Source organism: Choristoneura fumiferana, chromosome 12 (genome assembly GCF_025370935.1).
Source record: "Choristoneura fumiferana chromosome 12, NRCan_CFum_1, whole genome shotgun sequence".
NCBI classification, from domain to species: Eukaryota; Metazoa; Arthropoda; class Insecta; order Lepidoptera; family Tortricidae; genus Choristoneura; species Choristoneura fumiferana.
The window spans coordinates 14585896-14600068 of NC_133483.1; the positions used below are offsets into that span (position 1 = coordinate 14585896).

At 35.8% G+C, this 14173-nt stretch overlaps 1 protein-coding gene across 3 annotated transcripts in view; it reads left to right on the forward strand.

Annotated features, from left to right (window-relative positions):
- The first annotated feature begins 542 nt into the window (after positions 1-542).
- LOC141433425 (very long chain fatty acid elongase AAEL008004-like) overlaps positions 543-14173 on the forward strand; it is a 38616-nt gene continuing 24985 nt past the window's right edge. The window contains exon 1 of one of the 3 annotated variants that reach the window (XM_074095462.1): positions 543-760. The gene's annotated coding sequence lies outside the window, so the exon portion shown is untranslated. The remainder of the gene's footprint in view (positions 761-14173) is intronic. The other 2 variants (XM_074095463.1, XM_074095459.1) reach the window with 2 other exon arrangements.

Genomic DNA, 14173 nt, shown 5'->3' on the forward strand with positions numbered 1-14173 from the left:
TGCTAAGAACCCCTAATAAAACAATAAGTAGACTTCGGAATTAAATTATCAAAAGTTCTTTTTGTTCTTACAGTAATGTAAATGTTACCAATATGTTAATTATTATTTTAATTCATTTACATTGAATCACATCGATGTTAATTCTACATAGGTACCTAACCACCGAATAAACATACGTATATAGGTACAATACATATATTATGTATTTACATTATGATATGATAAAATAAGTAATCGAAATTAGTATTAAGTGGGTGCCTTCCTAACATTTTTAAAAAAAGTCTTGGAAATGTTGGTATCAAGCAACTATTTCCAAAGCCAATTAACTTACGAGATAGTTTGATATAAGGAACACTGTATTGTGAAAGGTTTACTTTATTGTGCGAATATTTAACGCAATTACTTAAACTAGGTATATATAGAGTGCATGTGTTGGAAGCGCTGAAAATTACTGAAGAGAAGAACTTAAGCGCGTGGAGCCTGCAGGTGTGAACAGAGAACTCACGCGCGAGGAGTCAAGTTGAAGGCGCGAGCGCATGCGATGTGATAAAAGTGCGAGGATTCGGCGCGCGCCGCCAGTACCGAGCACACCTGCCTGACGACCGCAGGCGTCGCCGCGCCCTTCTGCCCTCACCCCGCCTGTCCAGCGCTACCTTGGCGCCGATCATTTCCCAACATCCCGTGGTGCCGACCACCACCCGGTAGTGACTGTGCCAAAACTGGAAGAACCAGCGGAAGTGTGAAGGCTCCTAACTCCTTGGTAAGCTCGTATGGAATTTGTAGGCTCAATTTAAGTTCTATAGTGCAGTGGCGGCAGATAAGATTTGGCAACGTTACTTACTTCCGAAGTTACTTAATTATTATTTTTTTCAAAATCTATTACAAAGCCAATTTTGATGATATTTGTAATGTATTTTTTTCATTACTAAAACGTAAATGGATTCAATGTGTAAAACCTCCTTAATAAATGACGGATCAAAATTCAATGGTGAGATTAGATATCGCAAACCATCGCAAACTCGCTATACTTACTTAGCATACGTTTTGATAAGAATGTAAAATCTTATATAATGTACCAGAAGTGAATTTTTAAACATATTTTTAGCTCGAATTGATTTATTAAAACATGTAGGTAGGTAAGCATTGAGAAATTTAAGTATGAATTATGATCATAAGTGCCGCGTAGTCTCGATTACTGGTACTGGGCATGCAGGTACCTCCCGGTGGCCTCGCCGTGAATGATCCAATCCAATTTTCCGAGCGATGTGCTAATGAACGTTATCGCAATTGCTAGATGAGACGGTTGCAGGTTAAAGGCCGATCAAAAAGTCACTTTCTGAGAAAAAAATATGTAATAACTTTTTCCATTAAGAATTTAATTATTGAATGCACAACGGGAAAAGTACAACGCAGCCTCGAGATCGTTTTTCAATCATAATTTCATCAGTTTTAACGGGTTTAATCAAACACTACGAATATACTGTAGGATATTAAATAGTTTATTACCCTGTTTTGAGGCAACACTTGCTAAAGGCGTTGCGATTACAAAATATGGCTGATCAAAGTTTGTCAACATTCCGTGCCGAGGACATCCCGCGATTGAAGCGCATCCTCTACGAACAGTATCCAACAACAACGTGGTGCTGTTAAAGGCATCGCTAGATTGGTTCTGATTACTAGAAAACAAATCGTAGTGAACGCAACCGCCTGCTAAGAAAGGAGCTCGGTTTTGAAGCCAAGGATCGCCCAAGGCGTTCTGCAGGCGTTAGTATTCCCGCCGCGTGTGACGAGGCGTGGGCACGTGACGTAAGGTCGCTCTGCCTGCCCATCGGACACTGACTGGACTGGACGATAGATTAAAAATCGTAATACGAGAAGCAACAAGCTATACTGTCATAAACAATGCCGTGAAAATGTAACATTATCACCGTTACATCTGTTTGATAGAGCTGCTCGTAACTTACCTATTTAGTCCTAATCGAATAGTAGGGTTTGACCACTATTACCTTATCGCTGGCTGCCGCGCGTTCTTTGTGAATTAAATTATGTACCTACGAATCATATAGAAATCAAGAAAGATTATAGGTTCATCTTTTGACTTATAACCGTTTAATATCTAATTCTTATAAATCATGCCTCACGAAAGTTTAAATGTACATATACCAAAATGACGCTATTTATATCAACTTAATAATGAGAACATTATAAAGAAAAGAGTACTTAGCAACAGTTCTGCACAGCCTGTCCATGTTTCTACTAATTGTTGTGACTATTAATCCGGTTTCCGGATAGCAAATAAGTAGTCTTATTCCGTTAACCCATTGCTCTTACATATTACTCTATCATAGGGACCAATTTCGTAAATTGAAGTCATGCTGCACGTGGTTCGTATGTGGACTGTGAACTGTTTGCACCAAGACAAGCTTCGCTGTCTCATTCTTTTACATGACTGACATATAAAAATATGAGAACTAGCCAAGTCTTGAACTTGGCACCCATTTAGATCTCACTTCTTTTGTCGTTAAAGTCAACAATCAAGGCATATATCATAATATTGAACTTGGCTCTCATTTCACATTTATGTTTTGATGGGAGTATTATTATAATATAACAGTAGGTACAGTCTGAGTAAAATAAGGTTCGTCACCCTAAGATCTATTTTTCTTTGCTCAGTATGAGCGCTAATCTGCTTTACCGATTGAGTAGGACATACTGCGTCAACCTATCAACCTGCTAAACATAATCAGGTGACCATAGCAACCCTACCACTACATCTTGGCACTGACAAACACTGACAATCAAAAAGCACATTATTTGATTGAAACTTTTACGAAGTTGTTTATTAAAAAGGTTTTGTATTGATCTGAAACTAGATATATGTCACAGGTGTATAGTATACTATTTTGACCCTTGTTGTCATGTCAAGTAAGTATAATTTGATATGCACTTGTCTACTTAGTACTTTGGTTTCAAAACGTACTAAGAGTCTATGACTTTGTAAAGGAATCAATTTAATAACTGACGAAGGTTTTCCTACCCCCACTGTACATAGGTTTAAAATTAAAACCGCGATAAAAGTATACCTTACTATGATATACTTTTGCTTCGCCGAGTCCGGTAAAACTGCAGCTTACGGATATTCGATGATCATGATCCGTCGGTTACGTAAACTAGTTACATTGAACTTGACATTACACCGACCCTGTCTTTAATCTTTTGTATTATTTATAATTTAAGTCATAGCTCTTAAAATATAAGCTTCTAAAGAAAACGTGTTAAATTAAATATAATTTAAGTAAAATAATATACTTACCAAATCCATGACGGCCGTTTGATAAAATACCTACTTTAGGTTTATTTTTAACCGACTGCAAAACAACGAAAAAAGTTATCAATTCTGTTATTTTTTTTGTGCCTGTTACCTTAGTAACATTATTCATGAACCGATTCGAAACTTTGTTTTAGTTGGAGTGCGACTACTTATCTACTTCCAATTAGGTCCATTTTCTTAATTCGTCACCAAATCATGATCTGATAAGTGGGTCCTAGTTAGATTTTTTTATTTATTTTTTGTATATTCGACTGGATGGCAAACGAGAAAGTGGGTCTCCTTATGGTAAGAGATCACCACCGCCCATAAACATATTATATATAGTTACTTATATTCATGCATTTGTTCTTAGAAATTACTATTTGATAAGATATAATGAGGAATACCATAGCTGGCTATTTGAACTAAGTATCTACTCAATATAATTTAGTAGGTATTTCACGAATTGAGCATAATATGGCAAAGTGGAACGGATGGTGTGCCAGGAGGTCTCCTCAACAATTATCAACGTCTCTGCATTGGAAAAAGCAATCTCTTGTAAAAGGTGACGAGCAGTTGAGCTATTGTAACTTAGTTTAATTACACTAAAGTGAGAAAAACAATATTATTGTTACTGTCACCTTTTACAAGAGATTATATTATAATTAAAAGTTTTACCGGCTCGAGAGAATGATTCAATCGGTTTTTTTATAACAATCCAGTGAGGTAGGTAAACAATTTCTGAGAAAATCGCATTTTTTTTTCATTACAGTTCTGTATTTTGTTCATCGTGTTATTATTGTCGACCTTTATAAATTCATATAATTACGTACACCTTTTTAATTGGTGCCTTATAAATATTTGAAATCCTTATTATAATTAACAACCAAATATATGATCACATCCACAATAAGAAGAATAAAACAATAAATTAAAAAAAAACAAAAACCCGACTGCCTTAAAAAATACTAAAAACACATAACCCTCCTTCTTTCGCAGTGGGGTAAAAAGAAGAAAACAGGCCTAGTGGGCTAGAACTTTGTAAAGTACCTAGCTAACTTAAAATTCAACGTCGGGACCCATTAGGTAAGAATATTTGAGCGTTACGATTTAAATGGGTCCCGACTGTTGAACTTTAAGTTAGCTACTTAACAAAGTTCTAGCCCACTAGGCTTGTTTTCTTTTTTTTAGTATTTTATAAGGCACTCGATTTTTTTGATTTCTTTAATTTATTGTTTTATTTTACACTTTTCTGTGAAAATGGTATATTAAAACGGTTATAACCCATATATTTTTAGAATGGGCTTATAGCTTTCATTTGATACCCCACTTGATAGGTTTGAATAAAAAACGTTTTTTGAAAACTTACAATTTGGCGCCAAAAATCCACCATTTTGATTTTTTAAGAATTAAATGTACCCAATATCACTCGCGTCATTAATACGAATCCAATGACGTATCATTTATCAAAATCGGTTAAGCCGTTGAGTAGTTACGAGAGGACATAGGAATAGACATACATACATACATACTTACATACATACGCGTCAAACACATAACCCTCCTTCTTCGCAGTCGGGTAAAAAGAATACCCGCTCAACCCACATGCATGACACTAAACTAAGCATCAAAAATTCACCCATAACTAGCTAGCGCCCGCGGATTCGCTTCCATCGTTGAACTCCAACAGCTCAAGAATTCGGGCTGAGTGTTTATGATTCAGTGAGACTTTTCAGTCATACTTTTGTTTTTATGTATTATTTACAAGTTTCCCGCAACTCTGTTTGCAATGAATTTATAGTGCACCCGCGGGAACTACCTATACAATTTTCCGGGATAGAAACTATATTATCTCCTTACCAGTATTTCAAATTATCTCCATACCAAAATACATCTAAATCAGCCAGAGGTACTTTCGCATTTATAATATTAGTAAGGATTGCAGCGTCTTTAAAGACGAGTAATTCTAAGAATTAAACAATAGGTGGGATGAAAGCAAAGTATGATTCGTATGGCTTGATTTTGTAATACCTTGCAATGATACTTAGGTAATTTACCAGTCCGAATACTCGCTTGGTCTTATCTGACATAATCAAGAGCACTGATCGCTCGGATCAACTTCAACCAAAAGGCACGTTTGGTGATAAGGCCGTTGTACGAATTAACATGTTTCTAGGTGTTGCGGTTAAGGCTGGTCGTGCCATGATTTTCAATTAGGACAGCTTCTTTAAGGTTAATCGAGGACATTAGGAATATAAGCATAATTGTAACGGTGCTAAAGAGCATTCAAAGTAACATTTCGTTTCCCCAAGCCTCCAATTTTTCAGTCACAGACTTACATCTGTGGTCTGTGACGTCAGTGATGACGAGTATTGCAGTGCGTCTTACACTAACTCCCAAGGAGTTGTATCCGAAGACACGCCTACTCACGCTTCTCTCAGTCTCCTGGTTTCCTAACGAAAAGTTCACTCCACGTCACTGATAGTCACCCTATCATGCTTACGAGTATCTCTAGCAGCTCTCATCCAAGGTAGGCTTTAACGCTTTTAATCCTGTAAGTTCAACAATCTTGATCGCTCTTACTTAAACAGTCCGGAACCCTGTGTATCTCATTTACATCGACAGCATTTTTATTCTCTTTCAAATTCGTAAAAATCTTACATAGATATCGCTTCTATTTTCGCTTCGATGAGGATACGAGTATTATCATTAATCTCTTCAGAGTAGACACTTGATTAAAAACAATTTAATTTTTTACAAAATTTTGGATAACTTGTTTTAATCGATATTCCCTCCCTCCCCTCCCTTCATCTTCAGCGCTCCAATCGCCTATTTCACCGAAAAAAACAATTCCATGCATCTACCGCTTTTCTAAGTTCGCACTATGCTTAACATTTATTCCTCGCACTTTTATACGTTTCTTTTAAGATTATTCCAGCGCAAATAAATAAATAAAACTTATAATAAACTGTCTTGAGTTATGTTAAAAATTAGCTTTCCCATAATATGTTGAAATACAGTGGATTACCTATTAATTGACCTTATGCGTCTGACATATTCGGCTAGGATACTGTTTTTTTTTAATTTATAACATACTAAAGTATTGTTGCAAAAAAAGAGAAAAGGACACACTAACTGCATTCCAAACTATTATGAAACTGCTAATATTTCAAGACTGGGCCATGTCGTAAACACGCCCGATTCGAACCGTTAGATAGATTGCTGCAGTGTCATAATAACAATTTTAACAGGAGTAATTATGGCGTTCGTTGCATTTACTAACAAACATTTAAAACTGAAGGTCACATTTTGCAATGTAGAAAAAATAACAGTGTAACACGTGGCTTAACTCGAAGCCTATTCGAGAGCAATGCTGACTGCTGTGTATTTGGACGAAAACATAATTAATTAATCATTAAAACCATTAATAAGGCCATGAGGAAGTCGATATGAGACTTTGAGCCTCCACTTGTAGGTACGTAGCATATTTTTGTTGTCAATAGTATGCTATGGACAAACATTAGCTACTACGTAGTAGTACAGAGTGGGACCTTTTTGCAGTAAATGCCATGTTGGCATTCCGTACATCGGCCGAAAAAATTCCACCATGTACGCAACTGTTTCCTCAATTGCACAAGAAATTAGGTTGTACTTAATACTACTACTGTAAAATAAAATATGGCACGGCTTTCCGATTACCGAAGATTAAAACACGCAAACGACTCTAATTAGAAAGGTCAAGATAAATATAGCTAAATCTCGATTGATAAAACCTATTGCAAAAAAGCAAAACCAAATTCTTGTGCTTTATTTAAGGTGGTAACGAAATTCAAATTTCAAAACAGTCCAAGTATATTGGAACTGACTAATAATAATAATAATATATTTCTTTATTTAGGAATGAATTCCATTATTACATTTCATTATTATGTCACACATTATTTTACATGAATTTAATTAAATTAAATTTCATCATTGGAATTAAAACAAACATCAAATTAAATGAAATAAATCACAACAAAAATAAAAATAATAGTAATAATAATTAAATCGATCAAAGAAAATAAAAAAAATAATCAAATGAAATGAATTAAGTCAAACAAAATTAAATTAAGTAAATAAAATTAAAATTAAATGTACATTGTATAACTATTAGTCAATATTCGTTATTCGTCACTTCACTAATACAAAGAATGCACCGCCAATGCAACATGTAGTAGGTATTAATGTTCTAATATACCTACTTAATTTTCGATGAGATAAGATCACATCGATAAAAAGCGGTGCTCTCTCCCTACAATCTGTCAATAGCCGCACGCAAAATTATAAATGTGACGACGATAATAACAAATATAAATAAATTAGTATCTTACACGTTTTTTTTTTATTTATGTTTGGCAAAGGCCAAGAATCAAAGGTTCCAGATTATTTATTTTTAGTCTTATTTTCACTCGTACTCTTGTAAAGTGAAAAGTTGTTCAGCACAGATTATAAATTTAATATTCAGCATAGATTGTGTAATATACTATATTTACTGGCTGTTTTTTGTAACAGGTACAACAAATTAAAATATATAGGTATTTTATTTTACGTTTTTATCAGATTATATTAGATTATCGTGTTACTTTATTGTTTCTGTTCGAGGCAAATCCTACTTAATATATTTTAAAAAAATACGACTATTTCCCGTAAGTACCTACCTTGTTCATCAATCTCGATTTCTATTTTCATTCGTCTTAAATGTTAAAAGTTTCATGTGACTTACGCCATATTGCCACCATCGGATTATTGGATTGGCCAGTTTTTTTATTGCCAAATACATTATGCAAATCTAACAAAGATGAAGGCTATTAAACTAATAAGTCGGAAAACTAAGCTGAGTTCTAGAAGGTCGATAATATAGTCGCTCACAGACGAAGGAAGAAGGAAGTGACAATGAGCATCACTTCGACAAGTCAATAAAATAATCAAACAAATTTAATACGTGCTTATGTGGTGAACGCCGCCCGTGTGGACGATTGTTTCTAGCGCGTTGAACTCTAATTGAGGCAATTAATTGTACTTATTGTATACATTACTATTTAGTTCTTAATCATAACTAATTTTGTATGGAAAATCATCCGAATATTTTTTCAGTATAATGTCCAATAATCAAAAAATAAAAAAAATATAAGAAAAAGATTTCGTCACTAATGAATCCTTTCCTATTCTAATGTCTGACAGTCCGTTTGGTAGGTCTTGTACTCTTTGGGAAATAAGTTTGTGTAGCACCTTGAAATTTCTTCAATAATAATGTGTTCAATTTGTTACATTAGTTAGTTTACTTAACACATTGTAAATTTGTTATTTTTCTGAGATATAGCACAATCGATAGAGGCTCACACACACGCTGCGGTGTATTATTTACGTAGCTTAGTGTGTAAACAAACAAAACAAATTCTGTAGCGTGCGCCTGTTAACTTCCGTGGATTTATTACTGACAAACTAAAAGGCGATTTTCAATTGGTTTTGCGTTTACTCGAAATATCAAACAAATTGATTATTTTGTGTTCATACCGCAACACTAATGAGCTGATCACGATCATAAAAATATTGACTTATGCAAAGCAAAATAATACTACGTGGGGCCACTTTGACCAAGAAGTGTGCTACAGGCGGCAGTTTCTACTTTGGTTTCCTCTTCGAGATAGGTGAAGAAAATTTTGCGTGATCGTTAACTAACAACTCAGTAAGTAAACTCGTAATCATCCCGCATTCGGTTAATAAGCATTTTAACTGTTGGCAGCAAAACATAATGACAATGGCAGCTGTAGCCAGCCGAGAGCCAGCCGCAGGTTTCGAAAAAAAAAACCGAGGCCCGACACAACCTTCTGCTTCAGAAGAACAAATGTTATTGCTCGTTACTACATCATGAACGAATGGTGTGACTTCCGAAGCAGTTCTGAATACTCGAGAATTAGGCTACCTTTTTGGGCTACTATGCGGATAAATACGCTTATGATCTAAGTACTACTAACTACAGTATACTATTCTGTAATATACTATAGCATCAGTGGTGAAGAGGGATGAGTGTTGTTGGTGAGGCAGCACGTCCGCCGCGCCGGCCTCGCGGCGCTGCGCCGCCGCAGCCTGCAAATGTTTACATTTGAGCCGGCGAGCCTCGCGCCGGCCGCGCCCGCGCCGACCGTTGCAAAATGATTGCGCCCGAATTGAGTTCAGGGTCGATCTTGATGCCTCCGGGTGTTGCGCAAAACTATCACGGCAACAGAACATACACCTGAGAAACAAAACGCAAAAGCCTCATTCATGAATGCGTCGGCATATGCTAACTATCATACTCTGGGTCCCGGAGAATATAGCCCTGATTATATACAATTGAAACATCTCGCCTATTCGCTCTTGTATTGTCGAGTAGCATGCGCCGTATGTGTAACGCGCTGACGTTCGCGATCGTATTCACCATCTCTTTCTACCTTCATCTTATACCGCGTGACCGAAAGATATGATGAAAACGACTGTGATTCCAAGTGTGTTAGACAATAAGGCCTCTGATTAATAAGAACATAAGCACCTAGACGTTATTTTTGACGTTCACTCGACGCTGACGTCAATTTTCTTTAGATGGCACGAGACTCATGCGAAGTAGTTATGGAGATTGGAAGTGTTAATTGGTCGCATGAGTCACAGTTCTAGAGTTCGTTGCACCGTGCCTAGATTTTAACTAAAGTTTTTTTTATATACATACCTACGTACGTAATATTCTCCGATACATATCCTGTAAATATTAATACATCATACATAGGTCATGCCTAATAATCTGGAAGCCTAAGTACTCTTGGTAACAATTGTGTGTCATCGGTGACCCCTTCTCGAGTCCAATCATCCAAGACGACCCGCGCGTCCGGAGAATCTCGATAACAGAACTTCCTAGGTCAAGTGCAAATGTATTTATACGAGTAGGTAGTTAATAAAACTATTCAGCTGCTAAATAATGAATCAGCTGCAACCAAGAAGCAAATCGGCATAATTAGTAGGATGGAGTCAAGGTCTACCTGTTATTTCGTCTCTGCGTGGCCAAATATTACCGAATCCACGATATGGCCGAATAAATAAACGTTACACACCTGCAATAAACACAAGCCGTGACTGCGTCTCACAGAGAGCGAGCTGATTCATTTCACTTTCAACTTCAACACCCCACTTGCTGGAAGTAAACTTGCTCTTATTGCGTACATGCAGCTTGCTCCATATCACTAACGGAATGTTCTCAACATTCTGAGAAATTCTATCAATGTAATAATTATTTTATTAACAAAAGCCGACCCCATGAAACTTACCAAATACATCCGGTTAATTTTACAGCAACCTTGCTTGGGAAATCCTTAATGTGCATTTGTAACAAATATGAAACAAGAACACTTCGTTGCCTCATATCAAGTTCTCGCAAGTTATTAGGTTTAAACAGAATAATGTTGAGTTAGATTACCTAGCCGTTCATTGCAAAATAATTTTAACGAGCTCATAGTGCGCTCGAGAGTGTCCGTAGTATCGGCGGCGACGATGCTTTCACGGCCACGCGTAGCGTACCTACCTACCAACGAATATTCAATGAAAGTTATTACAATTACAAAACGGAATTTTTGAAGCATAGCGTGCAGGCACGCATGCGCGGACCAGTGTCAATGCCGCGCAAAGACGAGCGGCGCGCCGCAGCTGTAGGTATATCTATATCTATAGGTACTAATATTATAAAGAGGAAAGATTTGGGTTTATGGATTTTTGTATAATTGGATTTTTGTACTTTTTGGATGTTTGTTACGTATTAACTCAAAAACTACTAGACCGATTTTAAAAATTCTTTCATTATTAGAATGCTAAATTACTCCAAAGTGCCATAGGCTATATTTATTACCAGAAAAAATTACCTCATTAATTTACTCATTTAAGTGTAAAAAAAGTTGCCATAAAAGATATTTCATCGCATACGCTGTGGAAACTATTGATGATAGAACACAAAAATCAGACCATGTTATCCATACCTTTGTATTAATCCTTAACCCAATAAATAATTTAATATTCAAGACTGTTTTAATACCTGTAGATTACTTTTTGAATTATTCAAATCGGACATTCCATTCAAAAGATATTACGAATTTAAAAATATCAATGTAAACAAAAAAATGCATTTAAGTACTCTACGTTGACGCGCCCCGGCTTCACGAGGGTCGGGTGTTGTTTTTGGGAAATGGAGCTGAAAAATGTGTGTGAAGTATTAATGTAACGAATATTCGCATTCGCATTCGCGAATATTCGCATATTTTTGCATATTCGCATTCGCATTCGCAAAATTTGTGCGAATGTTTTGCGAATATGAATATCAGAAAAAATACAATTATTAGATAATCAAAATACATTAATTTCTTATGTTTATTATACAAAAAAACAACTTAATCTCGTAATCTCATTATCACTATTGCTGTACGGGAGCCCCCCTTAAATATTTATTCTATTTTAATGTAATTATTTATTTTTAAAGTGAATGAAAATACAAATAAATATTCTGTGAATATTTCAAGCAACTACCTCAAAAAATAAGTGGTGTCCCCATACAAAAAACTTGTAATACATTAAATCTCAATACCTGCCTAGTTTTCTTTACAAAAAGTAATGATATCCCACCAAAAACATAAATGTAAAAAAGGAGAGCCAAGTTCAATAGATTTGACTTGGCCAGTTTTTATCAGAATTAAAATATATATTATATTGAATAACTTTATAAAATGACTGATGTAATGAAAACTGGCCAAGTCAAATCTAACCTACTTTAAGATCTCACATTTTTAAATAACAGCAATTGTTATAGGTATCCAATAAATCAAAGAAATAGAGTTTAATACTTGTTCATAATGTTATTTTGTTCCTATAAATACATATTTGGATTTTGCATAGAACTTGGCACTCATTTAGATCTCCATTCTTTTTGCGGCGAAGCCCACAGCCAAGCATATTTTTTGTATTGAACTTGGCTCTCCTTTTTTACATTTATGTTTTTGGTGGGATTGGTTTTAACATGATCGAATATACCGTTTTTGAGTTATTGCCGAAAATCTGCGCTTCTCAACAAAAGGACGTAAGTGCCGTGAAGGATACGCTCTTTTTCTGGTAAAAGACTGTAGTAAGTGTTTTAATTGTGTTATAACGCACATAATATTACTTGATTTTTTTCGTAATGGCTACGGAACCCTATCTTGGGCGTGTCCAACACACTCTTGGCCAGTTTTTTTTATTTTGCCCGTGCGAAGCCGGGGCGGGTCGCTAGTGATTGATACAAAACAAACCTGTGCTGTGGTGCAAACACATAAATAAGCTTAAGGAATTATCGTTTACATTAACATATGTAAAAGTTAAGCATCCAACTAGATAATTAGTTAAAATGATTTTTCAAAATTATGGTCATAGGGATATCGTCAGTTTGAATCAATTCGTGAGGAAGGCGTCCTGCGTAAGGTTCTGGATTGGCAATCACATGCTGGAAGGCGAAATATCGGAAGACCTCCTACAAGGTGGTAAAGATTGCGCGAAGTCATTTACTGCGGGTAACATAAAACTGATCACCTTAGAGATTTATAGAGAAGGCCTAGCCGGTCTAGCCGTGGACGTTTTACAGGGTAATCTAACGACGTTGATACAATACAATACAATACAAATATTCTTTATTGAACACCACAAGTCATGATGATGACGAATCTATTTGATTTAAATAGGTACCTACAACGTTATTTAATATTTGCATAACATTGATGCATGCAAATAAAAATAGTAGATAATTAAAAAGTAAATGTTTAATCATGCAAAGCTTTTCCGGATGTAGCGTTAATGAAACACCTACCAGTAATGATGATCTCAAACGCAATAAACAATGTTGCCACGTACAAGTCGACTATTGTATAGCGATATGGAAGTATCTAATGCGTAAGTAGCCACATATTATCGCCCCCACGCTAACGAAAACCTCGACGTTTTATTACTACTTAGTTAATTTGTATAGTCTTGCCGGCATGCTAGCCACGTGATCCATGGGTACCTGTATTTACGCTATAACTAAATAATTGTTTATATTACATTCTTTACTTATGTAAATGGCAAGGAATGTTTACTCTTGACACTTTATTTATGGCCGCAGGTTGGCTGCAGAGGCAGGCATTAAACACGAAGGCAGAATGTCAATATCCGTCGGGCTTCCCCGCCGACCAGTCCTCTGTTACAGTAGGCAAATGGTCATTTTTACGTTATTTTATTATAAAACATGAGTCACTAACCGAGCAATGCATACCTACTGATTTGGTTATTCCATTTGCCACTGCAGTAGAGTCACTATTCGTTTTGTGATGCGAAGTAGGTAATGCTAGACGGAATCCGAGTGTCTGTGAGTCGAACAAGTATACGCTACAATAGAATTACAAAGAGTTGATGATTGCCAATAGTTACTGTACGTTAAGTCCCCTTATGTAGCTAATCCTGTCATACTAGCAGGCCATTATTTCTCAGACAGTGAAGATTATGAAAAAGATGTAGTTGTATATTGCAATTACAAGACAATAACAAGGCTATAGTCAATCCTTCTTCTCGAAGGTAATAGACATTAGTATAAGGTCAAATTGTTTAGTGTGTCAATTTTGCATAATTGATTCATAGTCTCTAATTTTTTAATAAATAAAAGTATAAAGGCTTATTTAATTGCTACAAGTTCATCGTTCTTCTCACGCACTGTGTTGTAGTTTTCCTCATTCGTAGCATAAATTAATACAAAAGTGCCACGTTTTCATCGCTTCTTGAAGGCTGTTAAAACTACATTAAAGGTTG